Raw genomic sequence first — 22,604 nt, 5'->3', positions numbered from 1 at the left:
AGTGAAGGCAAAACAAACCCAGGCAAACTCAGATATCATGCATTCTTACCTGTGCCTCTTTAGAAGTTAACAATTTTTACACAAGATGTGAACAATCCATATTTAAGCCAGGTCATACAAAGCAATAGAGAGATGGCAAAGCATAGGTCTGTAACTGGAATATATACAACCCACTATCCCAATTCAATCCACCGCAGAGGCCAAAGACACACATGAGCACAAGCACGGACAGGTGTGAGACAATGGGGAATGGTCAAGACTGTGGTAAAAATGCCCCACTAAATTAGGAAGCAGATGTTCCCCAGGCATACATGATTGATATAGCAATATGAGCATACTGAAGGATCTTTTACTTTTTCGTGTTAGGCCAAAAATCTTTTTTCTCAATGTGAAACTGATTGATTTTGAAAATGCCATGAGCCAAACCAAACACATCTGCAGTTTTTTGGCCACATTCATTATGGCCAGCAGGCCCCTGATATGACTTCTCTATCCTGCTGACTCCCTCTTTCCCAGTGCTGATAAACACAACTATCCAAAGAAGCCAACCTTTGCCTTACAATGCTACGACGTGATAGAGGACTTGGTGAGAAAACTGGCTTTTTGCCAGGGATAGCTACTGAAGAGTTATGGAAAGAACCTGCTGCCTGCACACTGGGAAACAGGAAGCATCAGTCTTAGGAACTCCACCAAGGCAAAGACTTCAGGTTAGAATTTTACATCCACAGACTGCGAGGAAGAGGAGGGTGGTATCACCAGGACAAATTCTTGCCTGAGGAGGGCACCCTTAGTCTGATGACACACTCTAAGAGGATGAAGCACCCCTGCCCACCTCAACGGACCAAAGTCCAAAGGGTCAGCAGCAGCCACACCTTCCTGGTTCTTCAGTGAGGAACTGTAAGATGTTTATTTGGATACACTCAACTTTTAGCAACTAATTTTTATGTTTTATTACATTCTCAATGCGTTAAACTACAGAGTGAAAAAAAGCCTCACCCCACTAAAGAGGCTGAACAATGGAATTAGCGAACCAAACACTAGCATAAGGAGGGTAAGGGCAAGTGGAAGGGGAAGTGAAGGGAGAAAGGTGAATGATTACCCCCTAAAATCTCTGGGCAAAATGATAGGCTGGGTCCAGGCTTATCAATGACTTAGAAGTTAAGGCTCCTTTTTGAGTAGGAATGAAGGGAAAGAGTGGAAATTTCTAAATAATCATGAAATCCAAATCTTGACCTCAGTGCATTTTAAAGGGACTGAGAAAAGAAATTGTTTTAAAGGTCTTAGCATTATGTTCTCAGAAAAGTCACTGCTAATGCAGAACAAGCACATGAATTCACTGTGCCTTTTTAATGAAACCCTTGCAGGAAAAGGGCTTAATAAACTCATGACAAACACTTCATAGCACATGCTTTCCACAGAAGTAACACCAGCCAGCTGCAGCAGTAACATTTCCCCTAAACTACTGTCCCGTGGTTTGCAGGCCATAACTCTGCAAAGTCTGACATGGGCTCATGAAGTCTTCAAATGCTGAGCAAGTGGATTTTGACCTCTGGCCTCGGGTATTGACTGTGTGATCCCCCTGTCAGGTTCCCTCATGTATGACAGCCATGAGAAGCGCTCCCAAATCTGCCTTTCAGGAACATTCAATAGCTAGCTGTTGAAAAGGAACTAGCCTGCTGAGCCCTGGAGAGCTCCCAGTGATTGGGAGGGCAGAGACAAGAAGGCCTGAAACATTCTATGGTCAACCTCTCTATCTTGGTGGGCATCCACCAACTAAAACTATGTTCGGTCTATTCAGAAGACAACAATCCTCTGAAATACACCCCTTCTCCGGAGGCAGCAGATCTACAGGGGCCTGGTTACCCTGGCCAAAGCTCTCCAAGGCCCAGATGAGTTCCCAAAGATGTGTTCCGGGATGTCTCTGGTGGAGCTGTGGAGTCACAAGGCAGTCTGTTCCTCAGCAAGTGCTGTAGGCATTGGGTAGCCTCCTGGTGATGGCACAAAAGCCAAAGGTGAGGGTCTCCCCGGTGGCGAGAAGGGGCTAAGACGCAACCTATGAAGCTATCTGCAGTCTCTACAGCACAAATTTGATCCCCGGCCGGCTAGACAGCTACCCACGTGGCGCAGCAGACCTCTCCTGGCTCGCCCACTGCTCTCCTCAGCAGTGTATTTCAGTCAATCTGCCTGTTCTGTTCCCCACTCTGTCTCTGGTGAATCCTCTTACCCTCCCGTACCTCTGGCCTATACCCCAGCTCTTGTATGCATAAATAAATAAATCTTTGGGGGGGGGGGAAGCCAAGGTTGAAAAGTTAGCTTTGCTTCTTACTCACAAACATGGAATACGAAAGTAGAGCCCCACTGGAAGCACAAAATTGAGAAAAGCAAACTTTGGTGGATATTTTTCCTCTGCAGCTCATGCAACTCCATGTTTGAAAGGAGCATAAATGTGTCTTCCCAACTTAGGTAGAACAGGTTGCTCTAAAAAGAAATGATATCCTCACCACTAATTTCTGAGTTAGACTATCTTTGAAAGAATTCTTTCACAGAAAAATGAAACACCCTAGTCTCAAGTAGTAATACACTAAGATTTTTTAAGACTATAAGATCTTATCACTGGAGCAGCAGAGAAATCTAAGTGACAGACAGCCTTCCTGTTCTGTAGTCAGCCTGATGGGGCAGAAACATCATGAAGAAATCCCTGATTCCCAGGGACAATAAAGCCAATGCTTGCTGCTTACCAACTGTGCTCAAGTTTAACATTCTGGGTGCTTTGCTTCTGAAACCCCCATAAAATTAGCCCCAGCTGGAATTTCCCTAAGGGTTTTCCCCAAAAGGGAAAAGAATGAGACCAGATGGGTGCCCACCCATATCCTATATGGTCTGACCACAAAGACCTACATTGTATCAATTCCAGAAACTTTTTTTTTAAAGATTCATTTATTTTTATTTATACAAGCACTGGGTACAGTCAGAAACGCAGGAGGGTGAGAGGATTCACCAGAGACAGAGCAGGGAACAGAACAGGCAGACTGACGAAATACACTGCTGAGGGGAGCAGCGGGCGTGGCAGGAGAGGTCTGTTGCGCCATGTGGGACCCTCTCCCGTGGCCGGGGATCAAACCGGTGCTGCAGAGGCTGTGGGCAGCTTCGCAGCCCAGCGCACAACCACTGCACCACCGGGGAGGCCTTCCAGAAACTTTTAAGAAACATGAATTTTTATTTATTTATTTAAGATGTTTCATTGATTTATTTATTTGTTTGTTTGTTTGTTTGTTTATGCAAGCACTGGGTACAGTCAGAAGTGCGGGAGGGTGAGAGAATTCACCAGAGCCAGAGCAGGGAGCAGAGCAGGCAGAAGGACCGAAGTACCCTGCTGAGGGGAGCAGCGGGAGGCAGGAGAGGTCTGTGTGCCATGTGGGACCCTCCTCCAGTGGCCAGGGAGCAGCCAGGGATCAAACCGGCGCTGCAGAGGCTGCAGGCAGCTTCGCAACCCAGCGCTCAACTGCTGCGCCACTGGGGAGGCCCTTTTTTATTATTTTTTTAAAGATTTATTTATTTATGCATACAAGAACTGGGGTACAGGCCAGAGGTGGGGGGGTGGTGGTGGTGGTGAGAGGATTCACCAGAGACAGAGTGGGGAACAGAACAGGCAGATCGACTGAAACACACTGCTGAGGGGAGCAGCGAGTGAGTAAGGAAAAGTCTGATGCACCATGTGGGTAGCTCCCTGGCCGGGGATCAAACTTGTGCTGCAGTGGCTGGGGATAGCTTCATAGGTTGTGTCTTAACCTGTTGTGCCACCAGGTACTACTGCAAGTATGTTCAGAGTGTCAAGCAAAAAGGTGAACCTTTTCCTCTCCCTCATACACGCCCACAAGAGAAGGAAGCCTGTAGCCACCCAGAGGTTTGGGCACCACTCCCAAGTTTGGCTGGCTGACTACTCACTGACCCATCTCAAGGGTCCTTTGAGTGGCTTTTCTTCTGTTCCTAGGGGGTAAGGATTCAGGAACAAAAATAAGTGAAGTCCCAAATTCTTTAGACATGAAATACATTTGCTAACTCATTGAGACCAACTAGTTGCTTCTAATGTGGCACTGTGAAAGGACCCTCAACAGTACCCCTGGGGCTGGCTGCGTCTCACCCTAACCAGCTGCTATGCCATGGCCATGTGTGGGTACTCAGAGAATCCCTAGGACAGACCATCTCCTGGGGGAGGGCAGGTGCTTAAGGGGGGAGGTGGGGAGAGGTGTCAAAGAAAACGAGCCTCCAGATACATTTCCTAGGAGACCAAGGTGCCCTATCAGGAAGATGTAAAACTAAAATCCAACCAGAATGAAATAGAGAACCTAGAGACACAGGTGGATCCAGATTTCTCGTTCCTTATTTTAAAGAATATTATGAAGTATTTTTAATAAAGGAAAATATCAGGACCATCCACTTAACTACCTATCAGACTTACCAAATCCAGTATTTGACCGCATAAATGCTTAAAACAGATACTTAAAACACACACACATAAATATATTATTTATATATCTATCTTATATATCCTTCTGGAGACCAGTATCTGGAATGTATGATTTAGCACCTCCATGGGTGTTTATGCACACGTGTGTTTCCACAAACAAACAGTTATTTGAGAGTTAGTACATGCTCTACACTACTATTAGAGGTATTGGACAACATTTTTAAAATTAAACTTCATTTTTGAGATTTCTTCACATAAATACACTTAGCTATAGTTCATTTTAATTCCTATGTCGTGACCACAAATGGAAATGGACTCACACTCCCATAACAGGCATTTACATTTCAAAATTTTATGCTATTCATACAGAACTATAGTGTGACATGCCTCCCAGTTTGCCTTTGCAGATTTTCTAGATGCCTACAACTGTACCTGCTGGGCTGCCAAACTGCTCCCCAAAGGCACTTTTCCCCCCACATCTCTGCAAACATTTCCTCCTGTGTTAAACTTGAGACATGGTATCAACTGAATGGATGTAACACTGCATCTTCCACTTTACCAGAGGTCCAGACATCCGGGTTTCCTTTAGTGTCATTCATATCCTTTGCTCATTTTTCTATCAGGTTGTCTTTCTTCCTGATTTATAGGTATCCTTTACACATTTTAGATATTAACATTGTAGTTTTAGATGTATTCAAGTCCATGATCTTTCTTTGAACCAATTTATAGTGTTTTCTGACAATAACTATTAATTATGCCATTAACACAGTCCAGTTGACTAACATTTGCCTTTACAGTTGTCATTCTTATCTGACAGCTACTACCCGAGAGTCATAAAGAGAATGTTTCCCTTTTTTAAGGAAAAGAAAATACTGCTGTCATTTAAATTTAAATAACTGCTCATTCATTTTGAATAGAGGCAACATAATTCCTTTGGGTAAAACTCAAAAAGGAACAAAATGGTTTCTACAAGAGGAAAATCTCCGTTACAGCCCTGTCCCCCAGTCACCATTGTTCCTACGATTACGACAGGAGAGAACCATGTGGCAAAAGTCATTTTATCATATAGAATAAGCTATTTTCTTCTGAAAGCTTCAGTAATGCTTTTTATAGTTTTATATTCACCTGGAATTAACTGTCATACAACAGGAAATAGTGACATCACATTAATTCTTCGGCAGTTTCCTGACTGGTTTATTAGGTCTAGTCTCTCTCGACCCCAACTTGACTAGACTTACACAGCCACATCTGTTCACATTCAGTTTGAAATATGCGTGGATCTGTTATCAGTTACCACACTAGGTTTCACTATTATATTTATCTATGCTCTACATCAACACATTTTTGTTTTTGTTTTTTGCAAAAGAAGAACTGGGGTGTAGGCCAGAGGTGTGGGGGTGGAGGGGGTGTTGAGAAGATTCACCAGAGACAGAATGAGAACCCAACAGGTGGATTTCCTGAAATACACTGCTAAAGGGATCAGCAGGAGAGACAGGAAAGGTCTGCTGTGCCATATGTGGGCTAGCTCCCTGGCCAGGGATGGAATTCAGGCTGTAGGGGTGATAGCGCTGAGACTTAACCCCTAGGCCGCCAGGGAGGCCCAAACACCACATTTTTTGGTCTATGTAGTCCCCCTCCAAAAACGCTACTGGATTTTTATTTGAATCACACTAAATTTACAGATGAATGTATGATCAACTGATATTGTACAATGTAGGGCCTTCCTGTCTTTAAACGTTATTTTACACTTGCCGATACTTTTCATGAACTTTTTGTTTTAAGGTTATTGCCACTTTTAAATGTACTAGAAAATGCTATCTCTTGTAAATATTTTTATTTCTAGCTATAGACAACCAGCGAAGTTATTTATTTTTGTATGTGTCATTTGTCTACCCAACTTGTATGCTAAACTTCCATCAGATCTAGGAGTTTGTAGATTCTCTTGTATTTTTCTTTGTAAAATATCACCTATGAAAAGAGTATTGCTTCTTGCTTTCTAAGTCATATTATCTCTCATGTCTTTTCCTGACTCAAAGAACTAAGAACTCTGTAGCAAAGCTGAGCAGGGTGGAGAAAGCGCTGCCTGGCCTCACCCCTGAGCCTCAACTCCAATGTTTGCCTATGAGGTGTTGTATTGATCTTAAGATTTTGGTAGAAACATTTTATCTCATTAAGCTCATATTCCTGGTTATTTTTTCTACTTTAAACAAGTGGGTATTGAATTTTAACAGATTCTTTTTATCACTGGACATTTTCTCTGATCTGAAATGGGTTGAAATACAATATATCCTAATGCTAACTCATAGATACTTATGATATAAAAATTCCTTGGTGGTAGTTTTCTTTCTTAATATATTACTAGATTTCATTTGTTCATATTTTTGATGGTATTTGCATATGTGCCCTCGGTGAGTAAGGTACAAGAACATTCTAGGACTGATCTCATGTGGCTTTGGTAGCAAGGTCAGTCTCATGAAATGAGTTAAGGAACATCCCTTTTTTCCTGGTAGTTGCAGGTTTGGAAGAACGTGCCTGTAAAATTGTCAGAATCTGGTGTTTCAAGATCTGTTATTGAAGAGTAATTATTTTTAACTAATTCCATTTAAATGATTCCAGAATCAGCATTTTTGGATTTGTAATCTGATCTAAATAATTTTCATTATTCCCTCCCCCAGCTTTCATTGGTTTATTCTGTTGTTTCTTCTTGTCATGGACATTTATTAATTTTCAGGTTTTACTTTTCCTTGTAGCAAATATTTAAGGTACTAAATTTCCCTGTAAGTGGGGCTGTAGCTTCTTATTCTAAGCTGCAATGCAAAGCATATTTATAAGAGTTCAGTTGTATTTTTAATTCTGTATGACTTCTTTAATTTGTGAGGTGGCAGTGTACTTAATCTTCGTAACACATGGGGGTTCTGAGCTATTATTGATAATTTCTAATTGCTCTGTCACAGAGAATCTGTTCTGTGTGTTATCAGTCAAACCTTTTAGACTTAACCATGATCCAGAAAAATAACTTTTACATTACCCGGGACACACACCAGCATGTGCATATGTATATGTAGAGAGACATGAAGCAATAAAGCTATCATGAACAAAAAACTCAATATTAGTACATGGGATGTAATGATATTTTCTGTGCCATCAAAAAACTTAGAAAGGCTTTTCACAACCAACAAAACTAACTTTGAGGTTTACATTAGGTCGGTCTTCAGCTGGAGAAACACTAATTTAGATTATGTATTTGGTGAAATTTCCTAGGCTATGGTCAATTTTTTTTTTTTTAAACAAAGGCGGGAGGGGTCTTTTTTTTTTTTTTTTTTTAAGATTTATTTATTTATTTATACAAGCACTGGGTACAGTCAGAAGCACGGGAGGGTGAGAGAATTCACCAGAGCCAGAGCGGGGAACAGAACACGCAGAAGGACCGAAGTACACTGCTGAGGGGAGCAGCGGGTGGCAGGAGAGGTCTGTGCACCATGCGGGACCCTCCTCCGGTGGCCGGGGAGTAGCCGGGGATCGAACCGGCGCTGCAGAGGCTGCGGGCAGCTTCGCAACCCAGTGCTCAACCGCTGTGCCACTGGGGAGGCCCACTGTGTTCATGTTTTAAGTGGAGTTCTTAAAAATAGCATATAGCTGGATTTTACTTTAAGACCAGAGTAGCAATTTATTTTATTAGCATTAGGTTTAGTTCATCAATATCTATTCCAATTTCCTGTATAACTGGACTTGTTTATATCCTTATTTTGTGATTCTTATTTATACTTTTTCTTTGATCACTCCCCTTTTTTTGCATTTTTTTGTATTATTCAAGTTTTATCACTCTTCCCTCTAGTGTTCAGAACTTACATATTCTATGTCCCTTCTATTTCTTTTTAGTAAGCATTCTTTTAAAAAAGTCTATTTTTTATTACCCTTACACACATCATTCTTGACCTGATTCCACTAATGCCACCTACCTAAAAGAAGCAGCACAGAAGGTCTGAAGTATGCTGCCCTTCCATCTAAATAAGAGCCCCCTTTCCACATCAGCATACCCCTTTCTTTATCACATTGACCTGAACTACTTATTTTTGTTCCAGATAGCTAATGTTTACCAATTTGCTCATTACTGATTTCTGGATCTCATTTCCGTCTTCAAGATCTTCCAAAAGTACATTTTTGACTAGTTCTTTCAGCAATGATCTTTCCTTGATAAACTTTCTCAGCCAATACAGCCCTGTACAAATTTATTTTACCCTCATTCTTCATAAATAGATAAACTGAGTAGAGAATCCTATCAGGCAGTTATTTTGAAGAAATGTTTAGCTTCTTTTTGGTGGGGGGGGGTCAGGAGTGAAGGGGAAGTTACTATTAAGAAATGTGCTGTCAAGTTGTCATTCCTTAATAAAACTTTATTTGAAACTCTCATTACTTTTAAGATCTACCTTTGGAGTTTTAAGGTTTCAACAATTTTTAGGTGTGTATTTATTTTTATTTACTTTGTTCAAGCTCATTGTACCTCCTGACTTTGAGGAGTCAAACTTGTCATCAATTCTAGAAAACCCATGGGGACTTAGTTCCTTGAAAATTTTCTTGCCTCAGTTCTTTGTAGTAAATCTCCTATTTAGACCTCATTTACTTTGTACTATCATTTGGAAAAACTCCCTGGACACACGTCCACTTTCACCAGTCGTCTCTTCAACTAACTCTACCCAGCTCTATAAACAGCCTTTTAATTATTCTATTCGTTTTTTTTTTTTTTAAGTTGACCAGATTTTTTTTTCCTGGTGTTATTTTTTGACATTAACATGTTTTTTATTACCTACTTTTACACCTTTAACAGTGATTTTATACCATGGCGATCCTGTTTGGGCTGAGTTGAAGAACTGTTTTTTCCTTCAACTGACCCTCAGAGAAAACAGCAGCCAACGACTAATTCTCACATGAGGCATGGACCTCCTGTTACAAATTCTCAGACTCTGACTCTTTGGTTTCAGGACAAAATATGTGAGTCTTCCCTCGCAACAAGTCTGTCCTTTCACTGAGCATGGTATAGCCCTTCTAGGTTGCAGGAGAGGTTCAGTGCTCACTCACCACCTCAGACACAAAGCCTTATTCCCACCCGGACATTAAAGTCAAAGACACAAAGACAACAGTCGACTACACCCCACCTTCACCAGGGTCAGCTCATTCCTTTCTAGTCACCACCCACCATCACCATTCCGGCCCCCACCCTAGGCTTTTATGACCTCTGGCGATCTCTATTTTATAAGTTCATCTTTAAAAAAAAATAAATACTTATTAACATTAACATTTTAAAATATTTGGAAAAAAAGATCAAATCATCTAAAATTTTAAATGGAATCTGATTTTATGTACTCAGAAAAACAAAGAAGGAAATGCGGTAACTAAAAGATGTATTCTGATATAATTTATTTCATGTTTTAAGGAGATGGAAACAACAGACTCCCTCTTTTGGAGAAACAACGCAACTCACTTTAAAGAAAGATTGAAACACTAAAAATAGAAATGTATAGTCTTTGCTTATTCATCAGTCATTGCAGATTCAATTTCTATGCCTAAGGGAGGAAAAAACATGTTTTTGTTTTTCTCCAAATAATAGCTTTTGGAAAAGTAGGTATTTGAAGCTTACAGGTTTTACCTTGTTAATGAAGATAGCATGTCTACAAGTTAGGAATCAAGAATCCTGACTTCTCAAAATGATCACAACAGCAAAGACGTGCAAGCCTATGACAATTCTCACTGCATTAAGACATTAGGCTCCAGAAACCAGGGATCAGTCTCTTGGGCATTGTATTCAATGAAATCTTAGCACATCAACACTCAAGAGTGTTTGCAGAATATCTCATCAAGATAGGAATCATTCATTAATATGGTTGTAAGGACCACATCTAAACAGAAAAAAACAAGTAATTCTAATAAAGGAAAATAATGCATTCACTGGTGAGATCTTACATGTTTTTGGAAAGAGTACCTTCTTGGTTCTTCATAGTTTTCACACTACTACAAATGCTTTTTAAGTTTCACTTTCTATTTTGTTCTATATTTCTGCAGGGTGATTCCTACCCCCAACCTTGCTTAAATCTAGTAGCTATAGATTTTTAAAAAACATTTTACATATATAAGCATATTGCCTATACTAATAGTTTTGACCCTTGCTTCCCAACCTTCCCATCTCCTGCTTCACTTTCTTTGAATTTCCACACAGCTTAGGGCCTCCAACACAGTGTTAAAAAGAAGATATCCTGTTTTTCCTGATCTCAAAGGGAAAATTAGGATCTCCTGCTTTTCATCTTTTTTTTTTTTATTTTAATTTTATTTACACAAGCACTGGGTACAGTCAGAAGCACAGGAGGGTAAGAGAATTCACCAGAGCAAGAGCAGAGAGCAGAACAGGCAGACTGATGAAGTACACTGCTGAGGGGAGAAGCAGGCGGCAGGAGAGGTCTGCATACCATGTGGGACCCTCGCCCGGTGGCCGGGGATCAAAACTGCGCTGCAGAGGCTGCGGGCAGCTTTGCAACCCAGCGCTCAGCGGCTGCGCCACTGGGGAGGCCCAGGATCTCCTGCTTTTTAGTGTGATGTTTGCTATATGTTTTCTTGGTACTTTTCTTGGGTTAGCGTTAATAAGTTATGTTTTCCTAGAAACTGTCAGAACTTGCAAAATTATTGCCATGTTGAGATATAAAAAGGATATCTTCTATGTATGATGTACAGGACAGCCCCCTCCTCTGGATCCTTCCAGTATTTTTAATAAACACCAATGATATGGACATGCTTTATTTTTATTTTGCACAAGTTGTTCATACTAACCACTTAGTTTTAATGTCTACCACATCTGTAGTGAAGTTCTACTTTATAACCTTGGTAATAGTTATTTGTGCCTCTTTCTTGATCAACTTTGTTACATATTTGTTAACATCTTTTTAACAATGAAGTTGGGGCTTTGCTGAACCTCTACTTTATATATATTTGCTCTCTGTTTCATTAATTCCTTCTCATTGTTACTTCTGTCTGATTGGTTTAAATTTCTTTTTCCCGCTGTAACTTCTGAAGCAAGATTATTTATTAATTTTCATTTTTCTCCTATTTTACAGTAAAGAACACTTTAGCTACATCCCACAGTTTTGATGTGTAGTATTTTTAACATCTATTTTTCTTTTTTGGCCTACAAATAAATAGAAGTATATTTTAATCAATTTATTTAATTCCCAAACACATGGAGCTTTTCTATTTATTTTTTAATTCATATTTTCAGTTTAACAGAATTAAGTTCAAACTACCTGCAATTCAATCAATTTCAATGTAATTTCAATCTTGTGATATTTGTTGAGATATAGTTTAAGGCCCCAGATATGGCCAATCTTTGAAAATTTTGAAATCAAACATGTTTTAACTGGAGTATTTGGTCAATTTATATGTAATATGAATGCCAATATCTGAGTCTAAATCTGTAATCTTATTTGGTATTATTTTCCTGCCCTGTTCGGGGGTTCTTTTACTGTCCTTTCTTATTTCTTTTTGGACTATTTCTTAATCATTCTATCCCACCCCACCCCCACTATTACGGAATATACCATTTTCCATTCTTTAGTAAGAACCTTTAAAAAATAACAAGCAGGGTTCCCAAAATTCAAAGTTAAACAAAACTTGACTCCTCTCCACTAACACCATTACCCCTTTAACTTAGGTGTGATTGTTTTAATGTATTTAATCCTATGCATTTTCCAGCCCCTTCCTCATTGACAAACATTATCATTGTTCTTTTACATTTGTTTAGAGTTGCCCAATATTTACTGCCTTCTTTATTCTTCCTTGCTTGTACATCTCGCTATTTCCATTTGGTATTACTTTCCTTCCAAGAACATCCTTGAGAATTTTCTATAGTGAGCATTTGCCACCAATAATCCTGGTTTGTATTTGTACTAAACATTATCTTCATTTCTCTTACTCTACATTTTTTTCTCTTTGCTGCCAAATCATTAGTTTTCACAAGTGGAGTTTTTGTTTACTTTGTTTTTGGGTGGGTGTCTCATGCGCTCTGTAAACCTCAGCCTTTATCATGCATTGGCTCTGTCCCTGATCACTCCCCCTCCTGGAATCCCAATTAGACACATGTCTCAGTCTATCCTTCCCTGATTCTTAACTGGTCTTAGAAATTAATATTTTGGTTCTCTAAGGTGAAATCTGTATATTTTCTTCTATCTTCCAGTTTCTTTAGTCTCTTGAGCTATATCTGATCTGCTGGATTTTTCATTACAATTACTGAGCTGCTCATGTCCAGAAGTTGTATCTGATTGCTTTTTCAAGTCTGCTAAGTCGTCATAGTTTCCTTTTTCTTGTACATCTTTTCAATCCTGCCTATTATGTGGGGTATTGTAAAAGTGTTGTTTAAAAGCTATGTCAACACTCTATTATCCCTGTTTTCCATAGATGTTTCACTGAGATAGGATAAAACTCAGTCCTTCAAAGATCTGCTTACTTGTAAACTGGCCAGGAGCAGTATCCATCCAGGCTGTCTTGAAAGAATTCTTGAATTGGTGTGATGATTTCTACACTTACAGGGACATTCCTCAGGAGGGGAATGGGTTACTTCTGATGCACTTTGACCCTGACAGTGCAGCAGCCCTCTGTAGCTCTAGCTCAGAGGGTCTTCTATCACACTACCCACTTTGATCTCTGTCACCCTTACCCAAAGATGCCATCAAAACTCAGTGTGCCAAATGCCCTCAGGGTTGTACCCACATTCAGTATACTCCTTCCACCAAGTTTTCAGAGTCTCCCTCTCTTCTTCAGTATTGTCTAAGCCAGTGCTTTTTCAGAAGCAGTTTACCTGTTGCGTATACGTCTCCCATCCTACTTGTCAGAAGTCAGGTCCAGACCACTCAGTCCATCTTCATCACCAGAAACATAGTGGCCCCTTCCTTCTTTAAGCTACTAACATTTGGCACTGTGGTCATACCTACCCAAAGCAAATCCTGTCCAATCAAGCGCTTAAAAGAAAAAGATCATCCCTGCTACATGACAAGGGCTTCTGTGCTATGTGCAAGGGATACTTCCAAATCCAATCCATCAATCCCAGGAGGAGGGGAGCCTGCAGTGTCCTTGCACCACTAACCCTGGACTCTGCACAAGGATTCCAGAAAGTGGATGGATTTCAGATTAGAAATGTGTATGTAGGTTAGCACTGAATGACATCTGGTACCCATCTGCTGGTCCTCTGGTTTTTAAGACTTCCACTTAATACACTAATACTCATTATATTATGCCTGAAAAACTTGGTCTCCAGCTCTGAGCTCTGCTGAACTCCTCCCTTTATTTAACCACTACCAGAAGAGCTATTTTTTCACTTGGATTTGTGGTTAAGAGACAGCTCATTGGTAATAAAATCTGACCCTCTTTCACAAGTCCTTTGCAAAGGCCCACCTTTGATTAACAAATTCCACAGCCAAACATTCTCACCTCTATGACAGAAAAATTCAACATAAGTGAATTATTTTTTGTTAATAGCAATGGTAACTCAAACTTATTCTGGTTCTTTTTTTAAAGTCAACCACTGAATAATCTAGTCCATGCTCCCATCACTGTTAGCAGGAGTGAAAAATACCAGCACTTTAGGAAAAAGACTGGCACTCTTTTCTAAAGAGTGAGCTGAGCCTGTCTCCTTGTGTCCCTGTGATCCCACTTTTAGGAATTAACCCAGTGGAAATATGGACAAGCAGTCACCAAAGTCAGAGGTAAGTCTTTATGTTTTATAAAGTTATTTATATCATATTATTAAAAAGGCCCAAATTAGAAGCTACCCCTATACCCATTCATAGTGAAATGAATGAACTGTGATGTGTTCACATGCTGGAATACTATGCAACCATGAGAATGAATTAGCCCAATCGTGCAGAAGAATCTCGCACACAACACTGAATGAAAACCCAAGGAGTAGCTGCCATTTACACTGAGTTCAAAGTGTTTTCTAGAAATAAGGAGATTAGTTGCCCTTGGGGACAGACAGCAAGTGGAGGGGGGGTGGACACATAAGGAGCTGGGAATGGTGGTGGTAATCTGTTTGTTGAGCTGCTGGTTAAAAGGGGTGCTTGGTTTGTGGAAGTATATCGATTTGTAAACTCATGACAGTGCATTCTTATATGCGTGCACTCTTAGTAAAGGGTTTAAAAAATATTTACATGCCAACTTTGAAAGGAAGAAGTTTCACATGAATTTTCAAGGAGAAGCATCTTTCATAACTGCAGAATCTGTCATAACACTTTCATAACTGCCACATCAGCCCTCCAACAATGTAACGATGCTGCTCCCACCAAGGAGAAGGGTGGGAAGGCTGAAACCAGGGTGAAGGTGTGCTGTCATCTCCTGCCTTAACCACTCCACAGACCCTCACTGTCTGAGGCCATGCCTGCTGTACTGTCCCCACTGTCTTTTAAAAGTCAAAATGTGTATAACAAGGCTGGGGGCTTCCAACTTAAGAGGGACGTGATAAAACAGGTAAGAGTAGACTTGGAGTTGAGGTTAAACTTGACCTTTGAAATGTCCCTGGACTTATCACAAAGACGATTCATGAAGAGTGTCAATAATCCATTTATTCTTCACTGACTTCTTTAATCACTGTGATTACAATGAAATTCTGAAAGTATATTTCTTTCTTATAACTACAAATATCTAGAGCTTCCTAAGAAATGAAAATACATTCATTTTCATAAAGTTATGTCAAATTCCTATTCAGGAATCTTCATTGAAAAGAAAATGGCTTTTAAAGCAGTTGAGTGGTACATTTTAACCACACAATGAGAAGTATCTGAAAAAGCCACAATCTAGGCTTTAGCCTAGAATGAGGGTCCTGCACCATTCCCTGTAAAATGGGCGAGTCAGATCCTCCCAGCAGAAAGGGCCAGGAAACAAGGATCTACTTGTCATTTCTTTGCCGAAAAGCAAAAGTAGGAGAAACAAAGGACAGGGCTAGGACTGGGAGGGATTCCAACCAGACTGCGAGCTCGATTGTTTTCTCCCACTTTCCCGGGCTTCTGTGCACAAGCTCTGCAGAGCCAAAAGAAAAACCAAGTAGGGGAGGCAGGAGGTTAATCTTATCAACCCTTCTTCCTCTTCAGTCTGACCAAGTTAACTAAAAGAAGAGAGAATGGAATGCCAACTACAAGTAAAGAATGTTCCCTCCTAACACTAAGGAACACTCTTGCTCACTAAACACAAAATTCATCTCTTTTCAGGGTAAGCCAGCTCATTGTTCAAACCAAAAATAACGTTTTGTTTCATAGTAAGTGTGTCACCACTGATACGCAATTACTCTCCAAGTCCCACCTAACACTCAAACTATAAAAGGAAATAAAGGACGCTTGCTGCCAATTCTCCTCCCAGAACCAAGAGAATGCCAGGGAAGGGACCCGTTGCAAGCTAGGGTCCGGGAGAAACAGGTAGCGCTGAGATAAATATACCCAGCCTGGAGGTTTAGGGCTCCCAGGCCAGAGCAAACGCCCAAGGCCTTCCCCTAAGGTCACTTCAAATCCTGGCCTGCTGGCAGAACAGGGATGGTTAGCAATGGTAGCGCTTCTCCATGACTGTTATTGTCCATTTCCCAACTGGAGTCAGGTTGGAGAGAATCCAAAAAATCACTTGGCTTTGAAATATGGTTTTTTGGTGTGTTTTTATTGGACACTCTAGGAATCCAGACTATTTCAAGCTGAATAATAAAATCATAGAACATGAGCACGAGAAAATCATCTCTCCATTAGCTCAGCAGGGATGGACATCACCTGTATGTCAGTAACTGTTTCAGGTATTAGGGATACTTCCGGGAAACAAAACAGACACGTTTTTATGCTGATAGTGATACAGATAGTGATAATGAAGAGAAAACCATGCAAAGAAATGGGACAGAGAGTGGGAATGGGGCCAAGAGGTCACCACTCTACTTTAAATAGGGTGGCCAGGGAGGTAACATTTCACAGACCTCAAGAAGGTAGAAGAGAAAGCTATGTGGTCATCTGGGACAAAGCTTCCCACAGAGAACAGCAGCATATGCGAAGGCCCTGAGGCAGAAGCATGCCTGAGAAACAAAGAGACCAGTGTGATTGGTGCAAATGCTACAGGGATGTAGCAGGAGTGAAGCCGGTGTGAATGCAGGGTCCTTCGAGGCCACTTCAGGTAAAGACTTTGGCCAAGGAGGATCTTGAACAGGACTGACATGATCTGCTCTGGGAACGTAGAGGCCAAGGGCTAGAATGCAGAGGCGACGGGCAAAAGGAGAGAGACCGTTTTGGAGCTAGTGAAATAACACAGGCGAGAGATGACAGGGATTTGGACCAGGTGGAAGATAAGTGTCAGTGAAAGAGGTAAAATTGTTGAATTCTGACTATTTTGAAGAAAGACCTGACAGGATTTTCAGATGTATGAGAGAGCAAGGAGTTAAGGATAAACTAAGGCTTGTGGTCTGAAAGATGGAGCCATCTGGCTTAGTTTCATTTTACAAGAGGAAACTGAAGCCCAGGAAGGAGCAAAGTCATGTCCAAGGTCACACCACTTATTTCTGTGATTAGAAACTTCAACCTGGGCTTCTCCCACTGCCCAAACTGCAGCTCAGCGGGAGACACGGTTCAGTTCACACTAAGATGCTCTCCAGATCCTCCTTGCCTTTAGATACTGGAGGAACTTCTCCAGCTCAACCATGCAATGAAAACTGGGGTAGGACCTGGTGAACAATTGCACAGGCCTTGCCCAGAAAGGGAGACCACAGTCCATAGTTGTGTGACCTGGTAGGTCCCCTAAATTCCCATTTTGTTCAAGGGAGAACTCCCCAATCTAGACATTAATGAAAAAAAAATTGTTTTTAAAAAGCAGCTGACTTGTTTAGTACCATGGGGCTAGCCAAACAAATCTCATACGCAGGTCAAGTTCAATCCATGCAGGACAGCAGCCTGAAAACATACTGTTTGCTCACACCTCAACCAGGGTTAGAATATGAAATTAAAGGTTTGGTTGAAGACAGTCTTTTATTCCAACTTTTGGGCCAATAGGTATTTATTATCACTTTAATTAGTTGATAACTTCCTTAGAGGATCTCCTCTCTAACCAAAAGGCGAGTAAGCAACTGATAATCAGTCAAGGTTCTTTGTTAACTTTGGTCTTACATTATTTTACAGAACTGTACTAAGATTGTAACAGGATGGTCCCCAGGAAAAGGGGAGGTTCCAGGTTCCCTACCCCACCCAAGGGACGGTGGAGCTGAGCAGGGAAGAGAAGAAACTCAGTAGCGACTGGAGAAGGGAGGAAGCTGGATGTGAGGGCAAGAAGGAGACCTGGAAGGAAGAGGCATGTGAAGAAACTGAGCTTGCTTCTTGGTCCTGGACTGGTTGAAACAGATGTGCATGAGAGATCCGTGGGGAGGTAACAATGGCAGCTTTATCCTGATTTTGATTTTGCTCTTTTCTTCCTAGACTTGTCTGACTGTTTCTGACTCTTTTCTTTGGGTCCCCGCCACACAGTGCTTTGGACTTGCAGCAGGCTTTCTGGCCTTGCTTTGGACCAATCCTGTTTGGGTGGACTTTTACCCACGAGGGGATGGGTAACTTTGGGTGCTTGATTTGGAAGCTATATACTTTGTCTTTTTCTGTATTGCACACTAATTGTATTAAAGTTACTCTCCATTAAAGGTCTTACATGTTTTGTCTTGATGTGGTAGATGGCAGAACCTATTTAGAGCGGGCAGGTTTGGGAGTTTTGGGGTGCCCCTCTCCCTGTCCTGTAACAAGATCAGCCGAATAGCACAGCCAAGAATGCAAAAATTCTTCTCCAATACTACCCAATGATCCTTTCAAAGATCCTTTCAAAGCCATGAGATGACACAGTTCTGAAAACGGTCACCGACCCAGGTAACAAGTTATGTCCGTCCATATGAAAACACCCATATATTTGAATGTAAGGTTGGGGGCCAGCAGCTGTTCCAGTCTTGCCAAAAATAATCAAGTTTAGAAACTACGAAACTTTCTTTATAAATTAAAGTTGCTTCCCATTGCTAGGCAGGCAGGAGATACATGTTACTCATGGCACTTAAATGAAATACAAGGTGTCTGGTTTTTAGACAGAGGAATATCCGGCCGTCTGTTTTAGGAGACTCATCACAATTTGCCTGCCTAAGAAAACAGCCTGTGAGCAAGTCCTGAGTTAATTTTCTATAACGCTACGTGGCCTTCCTTGCTCAGCTTCTCTCACTTAGAATTAAATATTTACTTTCCCTACAAGCCATATGCTTTCTGCCAATACCTATTTTCTGTGTTTGATACATTCAACCCCTTTTGGTGGTCAGGATTAGGTAAAAATCTCTCCAAGAGTGATCACAATCTGTGCTGCCTACTCTACAACCCCACCTTATCTTGATATGCAATTTATAATGTGTACAGTCAGGAAAAAATGCCTTCCAAAGGTGAAATTTTACTAGCTTGAATGAACCCATGATCTGCCACTAGTTTAGATGTTTTTGACCTATAGAATGGGCAATTAATTTCATGTGACTCACAAAATATTTCCAAACAATCAAGAGACACAGACCTGAATGTTTAGAGAATTCTAGCAACACAAGACCAGTTTAGTCCAAGAGAATTTTCTGTGATAATGCAAATGACCTAGATCTGCACTGACCAACATCTGGCTACTGAGCACTCGAAATGTGGTTATGATTGAGAAACTGAATTTTAAGTTTTACTTAATTTTAATTGCTCTATATGGTTATATGTTGGACAACACAGATCTAAGTTTCATGTTTGTATCGACAGTGTCTGAAAGCACAGGACACAGGAGACATGTGATAAAGTAATGAAAAGTACCTTCTCACACTGCCACATTTTCAACTAACTCCCCACCTTCCTTCCACTGATACCTAACGAGCGTGGAATTATATAGCACTGTAGGTAAACACTCAAAAGACCAGCAGCTGGGAAATGGGAACCGGCCTGACAGCCTGACCGACTGTCCTCCGTGTTCTCACCCACAGAATGGGATGACCACACGGACTCTAGAAACTGGGACTGTTGCAATGTCTACATAAACATTAAATTGTGGAATCTGATTCTAAACAGTAAACCTTAAAAAGCAAATTGGATTCAGTTTCATTTGTCCTGCAAGATAACTGGATAACTAATGAGAATGTTAGCAGGTATGGCAGTGTACTTCATTTGGTTAACATCTACTCTGTCGTGGAACTGGCCTTAAACATTCCAGGCCCAGGATACAGGAATGGATAACACAGTCTCTGCCTTCATAACTCTGACTAACTTATTTTTCTTCCGAAACAAGATATCAGCAATGAAAAACCTGGTGTATCAAAAGAGTTCTGTGTTTGTGTCATTCTCTGTTAAAGTCCCAGGATAAAAGATCAAGTAAGAACGTGGGGTCTCACCACTTTTGAAAGGTGTCCCTGCTACACACCAAACCAATATTACAATTAAATCATTTGCATCCAACCACTTGAATAGAATTTGATGCTGTATAATGATTGCAGCCTGTTGACTTAGGGTTCATTTCAGCAAAGAGCATAACTGCTCAAATGTGACTCAGTGATTCCAGATTTATTTAAAACCCATCACCAAATTGCAAGACTACCCTTCCTGTTCCCCTCCCTAATCTTAAACTACTTCCCATCCTCAAAAAGACCCAGAAGTCCTGCAAGAGGTTTGCAATGCCCCAAGAAAAGGGAAAACCTAACCTACTAGGAAGTTTGCTCCCACCTCTTATCTTTTACTTAAAGAGGGAAGTGGCATCAACAGGACCTCAGAACAGGAAGCTTCTTCCTGCAAGACAAACAGGTTGGCAGGCCACAGTGGAGATGACCTTTGGAAAGTTCATAAAGGAATTGAGACTTCACCACAGTAAGTAGCATGCTGTAGAATCACCAAGACTTCTCTGGTGTCCAAAGAGCAGGAAGTTAAAACAACTGAGCAGACAGAAAGTGTAAGGCAGGAGGCAGGGATGGAAAAGAATGTATGCTCCCAACTGCACAAGGCTGGTGTAAAAACATGCAGCTGTTCCTCCCAAGAGAGCAGGACAGAAGACTTAGCACTGAGGGGACACTTAGCAGGGAGAGTTCTGAAGAGATCTCTAGCCCAGGATGCAAGGCCCTACTGGGCCCAATCCCCCAAATTTCAGAAAAAGCCATAGAAAGCCCTCTAACCTGAAGATTCCAGCACACTTCGTGAACAGTGACAAGGGAGGCTCCCAAGAGCCTTCAAAATAAGTTTCATTTCTTGGGTGCATCCTAGTCTCAGCTGACCTTCGACCTCCAGGAGTTATTGCCAAACTGCCCTGTGTTTGCACAAGGTCCCGGTTCTTCCCAGCATTTGCCTGGAGGCTGCCGACCCTACAGTGAGTGGGTGGTTCTATCTCCAGGCTACAGATAAGGAAAGGATCTGCACACAGGGTCTGTAAGCGTGCTAAGGGGATGGAATCCCAACCTGGGACTTGTGCGTGCCCTGTCTTACGTCTGTAGCAGGAGGCTGACGCCAGACCCCACCTCCCTCCTGTGCCACGCAGGCTCCTAAAAACTCATCCCAACAGTAACAGCCAACACTTGTTGACGACTCCCTGCAAGTGCTGGGTCTCTACAGCTTTTTTTCCTCTTTAATCATAAATGATTGGCAGCCCCGTTTTTCAGATGGGGAAGCTGACACCCGCAGGGGAAGGGCCTGGCCGAGGTTACCCTCAATGGTGCTGTGATTTCAGAAGCCCACTCCCTCAACTATCATATCACACCGAGCAAAATAAAATGTACCGTCTATAATCTGGCAAGGGGTCCCTGAAGGGGTTGCCTCTCCAGGAGGTGCAGACCCCCGCCCGCCCTCCCCTGACCCAGGGTGCGGCTGGGGTACCGACGGACAGAGGCCGGCAGGCCGGCTGCCAGTGTGCTTGTCGGGCCAGGCCGGAGGTGCCCGCTTCCGCCCGGGCCTGGCACCGCGGGTCCATTCATCGTGGCGCGGGCGGGGCGGAGCGGGCCGGGCCGGGCCGGGTTCGGGGTGCCCCCGTCCCTCAGCAGGGCGCCCTCGCGCCGGGCTCCGCGCGGCCGGGCCGAGGAAACGGCGCCCCCAGCCCCGCCGCCAGGGGGAGCAGGGAGCCGCGTCCCGCACTCCGGGAAGTTGCTACCGCGGCCGGACCCCGGACGGCCCCCGTCCCTGCTCCGAGTCCCGGGGCAGCCCCGAGCCTCAGGCCCACGCCGTCGGGGGCCGCCCGACCCGCGACGCGCCTCCAGGCCGCAGCCCGCGGACCAGCGCCCCACTCGCGGGCCCCCCATTCAATCCCGCCGCCCCCCCCGCCGGCCTCCACCGCCTTCCGCCCGCACCCCCACCCCCGCCAGCCCGGACTCCAGCCGGGCAACGTCATCCGGCCGCTTCCCGAAACTTAACCCCTTCCTCCGCCAGCTGTGCGCCGCCCCGCCCGCCGCCAACTTTCTTCACCCAACTTCGGAGCGCGCGGGCCGGCCCGACGGCCCGCCTGGGAGGGCGGGCGGGATCGCCACGTCGCGCCGCGGGGCCGCCGCAGGTCCCCGGACGGCGAGGGGCGTGGGGCTCCCACCGCGGGTCGCGCCCGCCGACGGCCCTGCGCGGGGCTCGGCCGGGCACACGCCCCTCGGGCCCGGCCCGACCCCGCGGGTAGCGGCTGCAGCGACAGCGGGCGGCGCGGCCGGGGGAGGGGCGGCCAAGGAGACGTGTCACTCGCGGCGCGGCCGGCCCCGGCCCAGGCGCCCCGACGGCCCGGCCCGCGCGCCGACGCCGCCACGGCTGCAGGGCCCGGCCAAGTTTCTTACCTGCAGCGGGAGACGCGGGAGGGAGAAGGGAAGGGCAGGAGCCGCCGCCGACACCGCCGCCCGCCGCCGCCGCAACGGAGCCGGGAGAGAGGAGCTGGCCGAGCCTCCGCGGAGAAGCCGCCCCCGAGCAGCTGCAGGCGCCGCGACCTCGACGCCACCCGCCCCGTCCACCGTCCGCTCCGGCCGCTCGCTCGCTGCGTGCGCGCGTGTGGAGTCGTGGCACTTTCTGCCTCGGAGCTGGCGAACGGCCCCCTCCGCTGGGATCACCGCCTCCTGCCTTCCCCACCCGGGCCAGCCATTCATCGAGCCGCCTCTCCCCAT

General features: G+C 43.6%; 1 protein-coding gene across 3 annotated transcripts in view; it reads right to left on the bottom strand.

Annotated features, from left to right (window-relative positions):
- RRBP1 (ribosome binding protein 1) overlaps positions 1–22,323 on the bottom strand; it is a 64,886-nt gene extending 42,563 nt beyond the window's left edge. For all 3 annotated transcript variants that reach the window (XM_037494256.2, XM_037494265.2, XM_037494288.2), the window contains exon 1: positions 22,284–22,323. The gene's annotated coding sequence lies outside the window, so the exon portion shown is untranslated. The remainder of the gene's footprint in view (positions 1–22,283) is intronic.
- Positions 22,324–22,604: the final 281 nt, after the last annotated feature.

This window comes from Talpa occidentalis, unplaced genomic scaffold (assembly GCF_014898055.3).
Source record: "Talpa occidentalis isolate TD23 unplaced genomic scaffold, MPIMG_talOcc4v2.1 talOcc4.10, whole genome shotgun sequence".
Classification (NCBI taxonomy): domain Eukaryota; kingdom Metazoa; phylum Chordata; class Mammalia; order Eulipotyphla; family Talpidae; genus Talpa; species Talpa occidentalis.
The sequence above is the reverse complement of the archived record's forward strand: the minus strand, read 5'-3'. Positions and strand labels throughout refer to the sequence as shown.